General features: G+C 38.0%; 1 protein-coding gene and 1 long non-coding RNA gene across 2 annotated transcripts in view; both read right to left on the bottom strand.

Annotated features, from left to right (window-relative positions):
• Nucleotides 1–9,683, bottom strand: part of LOC123968550 (sorcin-like) — a 19,798-nt gene that overhangs the window by 5,601 nt on the left and 4,514 nt on the right. The gene's annotated exons all lie outside the window — the stretch shown is intronic.
• On the bottom strand, nucleotides 4,445–7,564 carry LOC123968551. Its single transcript, XR_006824482.1, has 2 exons — nucleotides 6,262–7,564; nucleotides 4,445–4,831 (listed from the first exon to the last, which is right to left on the bottom strand). It is a non-coding gene; the product is annotated as an uncharacterized LOC123968551 (long non-coding RNA).

Here is a 9,683-nt window from a genome sequence, read left to right as displayed (position 1 = left end):
GGTTGGGGTTCCATGTCATCTGCTGGTGTTGGTCCACTGTGTTTTCTGAGGTCCAAGGTCAACGCAGCCGTCTACCAGGAAGTTTTAGAGCACTTCATGCTTCCTGCTGCTGACCAACTTTCTGGAGATGCAGATTTCATTTTCCAACAGGACTTGGCACCTGCACACAGTGCCAAAGCTACCAGTAACTGATTTAAGGACCACGGTATCCCTGTTCTTAATTGCATTGAAGTGTTCGCAAACTGGAGCTGCTTTCCCCGAACTCTGTGATGTCCATCATTAATAGGCCATGAGATAAAGATTTGCCCACTGAGTTTTTCTCATGTCCAGTCGACACCTTAGAGTGCCAGTGGAGAAACAGCATCCGCAGGCTTATCAAGAGACAAGGGCATTGAAGTATTCAAAGACGCTGGAGGAATCCAGTGTTTTCAAGATTTAGCACTGGGAGCCATCAGAATGCTCACTCTGCCCATATCCTGCTCATGCTCGTTCTGAACAGGAATGGATGGACATCCGCTACTTTCAAACCTATCCAGCAATTGCTGGGGAGATTTGATTCATCCATGTATTAGCCAGCTAACCTGGCATGCAGCGACTGTACAAAGTTCTTCTTCAAGTTATAAACATTCTTCAAATTAAAAGATCAAGACCTTTGCATTGATCAATTGATCAATGCAAAGGTAAGGGAATTTTAATTGTAGCCGATTAATAAAGTCATTTATTGATCAGTTTAAAACCTTTTTTCTTGGATGTGTGCGTTTGCACAATTTTGTGTGCATTCAATCTATCCTATAGTTTTAAGTTAACAACATGTGCTGCTTCCTTCTTGGCCAGGTTATCCTTATGAAAGATGTCTCTGATCTCGACTAGCTATTAACCTGATTTAAAAAAAAATTAAAAGAAAGAAAATAAATGAAAAAATAATGTGCTTTTAAAAAATAAAAAACAGTTTTAAAAATAATACTTCTGGAAATCAAGCTGAAACATGTGGCAATTACATAAATTACAATATTTTGCAGTAGCCTACACAATGAAGCATATTTGGCAATATATTTTTAACCCACTAAAAGTGTAATTGTTTAACAATGTACTTCCAAAAAGTACACCTAAATAGTATTTACTAAGAGTTAAATAAACAGACTAAAATGTTAAAAACTACTTTTATTTAAGCATATTTATTAAAAGTTTAATTAAGTATATGTTTATTACCAATTTATTCAAAGTATACTTTTGAGAAGTATGTTAAAGCTCAGGAGAATATATCTTTAATATACTTGTAGTAAGCATGTTAGGGGTATGAATGTACTATAAGCATACTATGTGAATTTCTAGTATATTTTCAGTGCTTTCAGCTCCCGGTCACAGGCCACGTCAACGCATAACGGGTGAATTTATGAATGAACGTGTGAAAGTTCTGTCACAAAACGATGTTGTTACGTATCATCTCGCCCTTTAAGTGGGTATACGGAAATCTTTGAACATTCCTAGTGGGTATACGGCGTATACCTGCGGATCACGTAGACTACACCGCTGCCTACACGGCAGTGTGTGTGTGATGTTGCAGCCTTGCAAAGTGAAGTTTCCCTCATAAATGTGTGACCATAATGTCAGAGAATATTCAAGTTTTTTTAATTGTAGATTAATCTTGGAAATTAAAATTTCTCTGGGATTATTCCCCCTCTCTGCTGGCTCCTTTTTCTTTATTACAGTGGACTTTATGTACAGTTGTCCCTTTACATCTTAATCCTATTACACATAAAAGAAGAGCCCATAAAATACATGTTACAGATTTTAACTTTTCTTTACATTCATAATTTCCTGACACTAGGGCCGTTATGTGCATTCCTCTGGAGAAATACGGAGCATGCGCCGTTGCGAAAAAACTCTGCCTGCCCCTTTTATGCGAACATGCACCAACTCCAGTTAACACGGACTCAACTAAACAACATCTGATCCACCGTCGTGGTACCGTCAACCTTGAGTTTGCCTGATAACCCGAGTTAACTCTGAGTAGGTTGAATTCCCAGCTTAGTACAGACCACTGGTCAGTCAGACACCTGAGGATTGTCCTGAGCGTCCTGGAGTGGAGAGACTGCAGTTTAAAATCTTTTGGATATTTACAGGTGCTGGTCATATAATTATAATATCATCAAAAAGTTGATTTATTTCAGTAATTCCATTCAAAAAGTGAAACTTGGATATTATATTCATTCATTCATTCCACACAGACTGATATATTTCTAATGTTTATTTCATTTAATTGTGATGATTAAAACTGACAACTCCCAAATTCAGTATAGCCGAAAATTAGAATATTACTTAAGACCAATACAAAAAAAGGATTTTTAGAAATGTTGGCCAACTGAAAAGTATGGCAATGCCCCTTAGATTCTCTACGGGGTTCAGGTCAGGCGAGTTTTCTGGCCAATCAAGCACAGAGATCCCATGGTCATTGAACCAGGTTTTGGTACTTTTGGCAGTGCGGGCATGTACCAAGTCCTGCTGGAAAATGAAGTCAGCATCTCCATGAAGCTAGTCTGCTGAAGGAGGCATAAAGTGCTCTAAAATATCCTGGTAGACGGCTGCGCTGACTCTGGACTTAATAAAGCACAGTGGACCAACACCAGCAGATGACATGGCTCCCCAAACCAACACAGACTGTGGAAACTTCACACTGGACTTCAAGCATCTTGGATTGTGTGCCTCTCAATTCTTCCTCCAGACTCTGGGACCTTGGTTTCCAAATGAGATGCAAAATTTACTCTCATCAGAAAAGAGGACTTTGGACCACTGAGAAACAGACCAGATCTTTTTTCCCCCTTTAGCCCAGGTAAGACGCTTCTGACGCTGTTTGATGTTCAGGAGCGGCTTGACAAGAGGAATACGACATTTGAAGCCCGTGTCCAGGACCCGTCAGTGTGTGGTGGCTCTTGATGCAGTAACTCCAGCCTCAGTCCTTGTGAAGCTCCCACACACATTTGAATGGCCTTTTCCTGACAATCCTCTCCAGGCTACGGTCATCCCTGCTGCTTGTGCACCTTTTTCTTCCACACTTTTCCCTTCCACTTAACTTTCTATTCATGTGCCTTGATACAGCACTTTGAGAACATCCAACTTCTTTTGCAATTACCTTTTTGAGGCTTTCCCTCCTTGTGGAGGGTGTCAATGATGGTTTCCTGCACAGCTGTCAGCTCAGCAGTCTTCCCCATGATTGTGAATTCCACTGAACCAGACTGAGACCAATTAAAGGCTCAGGAACCCTTTGCAGGTGTTTTGGATTAATTAGCTGATTAGAGCGGGACACTTTGAGCCTACAATACTGATCCTTTTCACAATATTCTAATTTTCTGTGATTTTGAATTTGGGGTTTTCATAAACTGTACGCAATAATCATCAAAATTATATCAAATAAAGGCTTGAAATATCTCACTTTGCATGTAATGAGTCTATATTAGTTTCACTTTTTAAGTTGAATTACTGAAATAATTGAACTTTTGCACAATATGCTAGTTTTTCGAGTTTCACCTGTAGCTGGGACTCCCTGCCAGTCTGGCAGAACTGAAGAAGCCTCTCAGGTGAAACAAAGTCTGGTTGCCCTTAATTTTAACCTTCCTTGGATATTTACATAGAATAATCTTCACTAGTCTCAACTGAATACCTGACGACTAAAGCTAATAAAAAAGGGCAACAGATTTACTGAACTGATTTTAAGTAAAAGTCATTAACATTATTTTCAATTATTACCAGATTGGTTGAGGAAATCTGAACTCTGAGTCCTGTTTAATAAAAGCGATTTGTGAGCGCTATTGCTAAAAAATGTTGCATACAATTTTTACAGCTCTCGTACTAATGCAGATCACCAATATTGTATTCAAGTAAACTGTGCCAAAATACGTTAAAGGAAAATTACAAGTGCAAAATTACATATTGTAGAAACAATAGATACACCACAAACACAAAGATTAAAGGTTCAGGAAACCTTTGCAGGTGTTTTGAGTTAATCAGCTGATTAGCGCTCTTCTCAGGTCACATTTCTGTATAATAAATTCTTTATTCTAAAATTATAATACATTGAGTTTTGCAAATAAACAAAAGACTTGAAATATTTGACTTTATGTGTAATGAATCTGGAATATGAAAGTTTAACGTTTTGAATAAAATTCTGGAAGAAAAATCAACTTTTCCAGGATATTCACATTTTTTGTGAAGCACCTGTATCTCCTGTTGCAAATTGCAGCTTACATGTTTCAAATCTGATGATCCTTGAAAAGTTGACGTTTTTACACACAAATTTCAAAACGCATTTTGTTCAAAAAAGTACAATTTTAATCAGTGATTAAATTACTCAAGCACAGTTAATCTGACGAATTGAAGTAGTAAATTAACGGACTAACAGCAAAAACAACCAAAAGGAAACAAACTGTTCAGAGTTGAACAAAAAGGAATGAGTTAATGTGTTTTAATCAAAAATAGCTTCACCTAATTAGAAACATATGTACACATTTGAATCCAGAAAGAGTCAAAAGCAAAGAGAGGATTTGGCGTTAAGATGACTCACTGGCTTTCTTTTCTTTTGCTGCCTAAACATGACGACTAAAAGCCGACGTACAGACTTTGTCTTAGTCAGAGAACATTAAACAAGCTAATGATGAAGAACACTGTTGAGTTAATCTGAAAATCTATACACAAGACACGCAGTAATAAAAAATAAAACATACTCGTGTACAAAACTGTTGAAAACAAACTGATATGAAACTAATGAGAAAAAGAGTCATGTCCACTGAAGTTTCCCCTCCTCTGTTCATTCTTCTTCAGATCTTCATGTGATGAGCTGTGAGGAAACATTTAAAGAAGAATGAAGTCACACCAACAAATAAAAAGTAGAGTAACATCTGAGTCTTATAATTGTGGACAAATAAAGTACTTGAATAACATCAACCTCAGGATGGATGAAATCTTTCTATATATTCCTAACTAGTGTTTCCCACATATAGACTTCACCTGTGCGGGTTAATATTTTGCAGAGAAACAAAGATGTTTTGCATTACGTTACAAGACGTGGGCACAATGGATATTTATATAGCACGGACCAGGTATAGCAACAGTGAACAGTAGGGGTGTGACAAGACGATACACGAGATTGGGTTCATGAGATCGAGACAAGATTTTAACACTATTTTAAAGAAATCTTCAATGCTGAATTATATGAAATGTTGAGCATTAAACATTTTTTGTGCATTTTTTTTCTGCAACAATTTATGGCGGAATATTTTTATTTATGGAAAAGGAAACATTCAGGCGGCAGGTGACAACTTTTCTCCTGTAATATCATCCCTGCTGAGTCATGATTTAGTCTTCCCTCTGTGTTTTTGCACAGACCATCTGACAGACACAGTTTGGGACTGCATGCTGCATGTGAAACCAAAACTAACGGGAACACTTGTGATCAGGCAGAAATCTCACCACAGATCCTCACATGGTAACTTCAGCCTCACAGCTCAGTCCCCACCAGAGCTCTGCTGCGCTTCTGTTTTTCGATGTTTATATTGCAACTCTACCAGCTACATTAACACTCGGCCACAACTATTTGGACTCCGAGCGTGAGAGCAGGTTCACATGATCACTATCAAAGCATACACCGATGTCACATCAGCTGGGTGGAGTTGAACCGCTCTACGAGTCAATGTTATCAGTTATACATTTTTTATTTACTGTGTGAGAAAATTGATGTGGCTTGTGAAAACTGTCGACTGCGTGAGTCTCGTGAGACAGCTTTAAGCTTGATGAGAAATTGTCACATTTTGATCTTGTCACATCCCCAGTAAACAGTGAACACAGCAGTGCAGATGCCATTCCCTAACACGCTGGATTCGATCATTCCGATAGGCTAAATCCAAAAGACCAGTTCTGTGTCTTTTCTGTGACTTTATAAAACGTCCTGCTGATGGAGAAAATCAGCAGTGCAGAGACATCCAGGGAAAGAGAGACAGGAAGAGGCGGGGCAAGCAGGTGTGTTTACAGTCAGAGACCAGAGGTGTTTGTGAGTGAATGAACTGAAGGGAAAAGCAAGGTGAGCAGACTCGAGTACTGAGGAAACACTGATCCACTAAAATAAGGTGGAGAATGAAGTAGAATAAAAGTAAGAAATAACCCACTAGTCACTGTCATTCTGTGGGAAACACTGATAACTATAGTAATATTGTTTTAGTTACAGTTTGTCAATTGTGCATTTTTTTATTGCTAAAAAGGGGTGCAACTAACAATTCTCTTATTTCTCTAATCTTTAGGTCAGTAAAGCTGCTCATCACAAGTCCCCGGAGCCCAAAGGGACATCTTCAGACGTCTTGGTTTTGGACTGTTGGTTGGACAAAACAAAAAGATATTCAGTTCACTAAGAAAACCAAAACATTTTTCAAACTGGAGCCCTACAGCCATCTGTCATCAATTCCTCTAGCGCCAGACCGAATACCTGCACAACTATTTCCCATCAGCCTCAGCTGTTCTCAGTTTTTAGCACTAATTGACAAATGCTAGCATGCTAACACACTAAACTAAGATGGTGAACATGACACCGGACACATTATACCTGCTTAGCATCAACATGTTAGCATATTCATTGTGAGCATTGTTAGCGTGCTGATAGCATGTAGCTTAAAGCGCTGCTGTGCCTTACATACAGCCTTACAGAGCTGCTAGCACGGCTGTAGACTCCAAACTCCATACTAATTACATACAGTATAGTTTACTATTTTAGCAGTTAGGTTACAAAACTGCCAACATTTTATGCTAACAGGACATCACGTGTGGTGTCGGTATGACTTTGGTTTGACACAGCCAAATACTTTCTATACAAAAAGTTGAGACTTTAGTCTGGCTTTTATTTCAGAAACAAGTCCCGTTTCAGAAATAGACCTTTCTGTTATGTTTTTACTGGTTATTGACTATGGTGTTCTGCTGTACACGAATGCATCTGCACACTGCAAGGTTTCCACTCTAACTCATCAGTGTACACTTTACTCCAGCATTGGTTGGCCATCCCTGACCACTTGGAGACTTGGATGCAAATGCCTCTAAAAATAGATAAGTGCAAACCAGAAAAATTATTTACGGGCACAGTGTGTGGGAAAGGTTATTACTGGAATCCCTGAAGCTGTCCGTTTAAAACATAGTCGGACTGGCGGCTGGCAACACCGAGAGAAATACCACTTGAGCAACTCATACAAAAACAAGAGAGTCATCAGTGTTTTAAAAGCTGTCAATATTTTAAAAAGCTTTGACAATATTTTGGACCCATGCCAAGTGTCCAGGTACCAGGGTCTCCATAGTCCTCCACTGGTTTCAAATCATGATTGTGCACAAGGAGGAGGAGCACAGGCAGGTAGTATAATATGATTATAATAAACTCTGGAACTTAAAAATACTTAAATTTCTTCCTTTGTGCCCCTTCTGGGAAAAAAGTTAGCGTTGAGCCCTGATTGGTACTTGTTCATTTATAAAGCCATTCTGGGTAAACTACTATCTTATATTTCCACCCTTACTGAACACAAATCTGACTGTAGCTATTGTTTATTAATACACACACACACACACACACACACACACACACACGGTTTTATCTATTCATTTTATTTTAATTTTTTAATATACATTGTCAGTTTATATAAATTTTTAAATTGTTTTTTCTTCAAACACACACACACACACACACACACAGAGTTATATTAAATTTAAATAAATTATTTTCATTTTCTAAACATACTCACACACACACACACACACTTATTGTTTTACTTTTTTTATTTTTATATTTTATAAATTTTTTTTATTATTATTTTATTTTGTATTAACACACACACAAACAACTTTAAAGATCACAGGATCGGGTCTTGTTCTCAGTTCCTGGTGTACAGAGAGACTGAACTGGGAAAAAAAGCCTTTATGTGCTCTGCTCCCCTCGCCTGGAACGCCCTACAAAAAGACTCGAAACTAACAGAACTGATCTCTATGTCGGACTTTAAATACGATGATGAATGGTGCGGCAGGTCACCCTTGTAAAAGAGATTCCTGATCTTAACGGGTCTTACCTGGTCAAACACGGGTTAAATAAAAGATATTTGTGGAGCAGTTGCACCATCACCCACAATTTCTTGACATTTTTTCCTCCCCCACCAGAAAATGTACAGTGTTTAGTATCCATTCTGTTTGATCAGCAGAAAGTGTTCTTCTGGAAGGATTCAACAGCTACAAACTTTTACTGGGAAAATTCAGAGAAGAGTTTAACAAAACAAAAAACTTCCAGAGTTATAAAATCTCAATGCATTGCTGAGGTGAAGAACACGTCTGTTGCAGCTGCTTAGTTCATCTCTGTTGTTTATCTCCTCCTTTCCTTCCTTCCACAGTCACTTCCTATTGATTGTTTACTTTGTGTTTCTTCCTCTGTCTGCCATGACGTGATCCGAGCTCTTTATCAACCTCTGCTGGAGACCAGCAGTAACTGCTCATTTCATTTTAATTTCCTGTAGCGCAGATTTCAGTCCCATAATTGTCCAATATTTCAGCACATTGTACTGAAGGGACCTGGTGCACAATTTCCCAGCAACTAAGTCTTATTTTCTTCATCTATGAATGTCAAGTGACTAATTATTTATTCTATAAAATGTCAAAAGTCAGTGAAAATGTCATTTCATCTGACCAACAGTATATAAGATATTTTGTTTACTTTGATATAAAAAGAGAAAAAAGCAGTAAATTCTCACACTGGAGAAACTGGAATCAAAAGGTTTAGACCTCAACAATCACAATGGTTGTTGATAACCTGTTGATTAAATGACTAATTAAACAACCTTAAAACAAGAGCTTTTAGTGCATCAAGGAAATCTGAGACAAGAGGGTAAAAGTGAGACAGTAAATACAGCAAACACAATTGAACTGTACATTTTTACACACAGACAAAACAAACAAAATATTTGACCCAATTTCCTTTCAGTTTAAAAACATTTTTACACTCCTGAATTCATTTTGATGTCATTTTAAAGCAAAAGAAAATGTGTAAATGGTCAATAGCAAACTTTATCAGTAAATAACTTGATCCAATGACGTAAAAAACATAAAAACACCAGAATGATGAGCGTCCCATGAAGGCAGCACAGTGTTGCTTTAGGTCTGTGCTCATACAGTGGGTACGGAAAGTATTCAGACCCCTTTAAATTTTTCATTGCAGCCATTTTCCAAAAATCAAAAAAGTTCATTTTATTTCTCAGTAATGTACACTCAGCACCCCATCTTGACAGAAAAAAACAGAAATGTAGAAATTTTTGCAAATTTATTAAAAAAGAAAAACTGAAATATCACACGGTCATAAGTATTCAGACCCTTTGCCGTGACACTCATATTTAACTCAGGTGCTGTCTATTTCTTCTGATCATCCTTGAGATGGTTCTACACCTTCATTTGAGTCCAGCTGTGTTTGATTATACTGATTGGACTTGATTAGGAAAGCCACACACCTGTCTATATAAGACCTTACAGCTCACAGTGCATGTCAGAGCAAATGAGAATCATGAGGTCAAAGGAACTGCCTGAAGAGCTCAGAGACAGAATTGTGGCAAGGCACAGATCTGGCCAAGGTTACAAAAAAATTTCTGCTGCACTTAAGGTTCCTAAGAGCACAGTGGCCTCCATAA

The sequence above is a fragment of the Micropterus dolomieu genome, linkage group LG03 (genome assembly GCF_021292245.1).
Source record: "Micropterus dolomieu isolate WLL.071019.BEF.003 ecotype Adirondacks linkage group LG03, ASM2129224v1, whole genome shotgun sequence".
NCBI classification, from domain to species: Eukaryota; Metazoa; Chordata; class Actinopteri; order Centrarchiformes; family Centrarchidae; genus Micropterus; species Micropterus dolomieu.
Note: the sequence above shows the minus strand (reverse complement) of the source record. Positions and strands in the feature narration are given on the sequence as shown.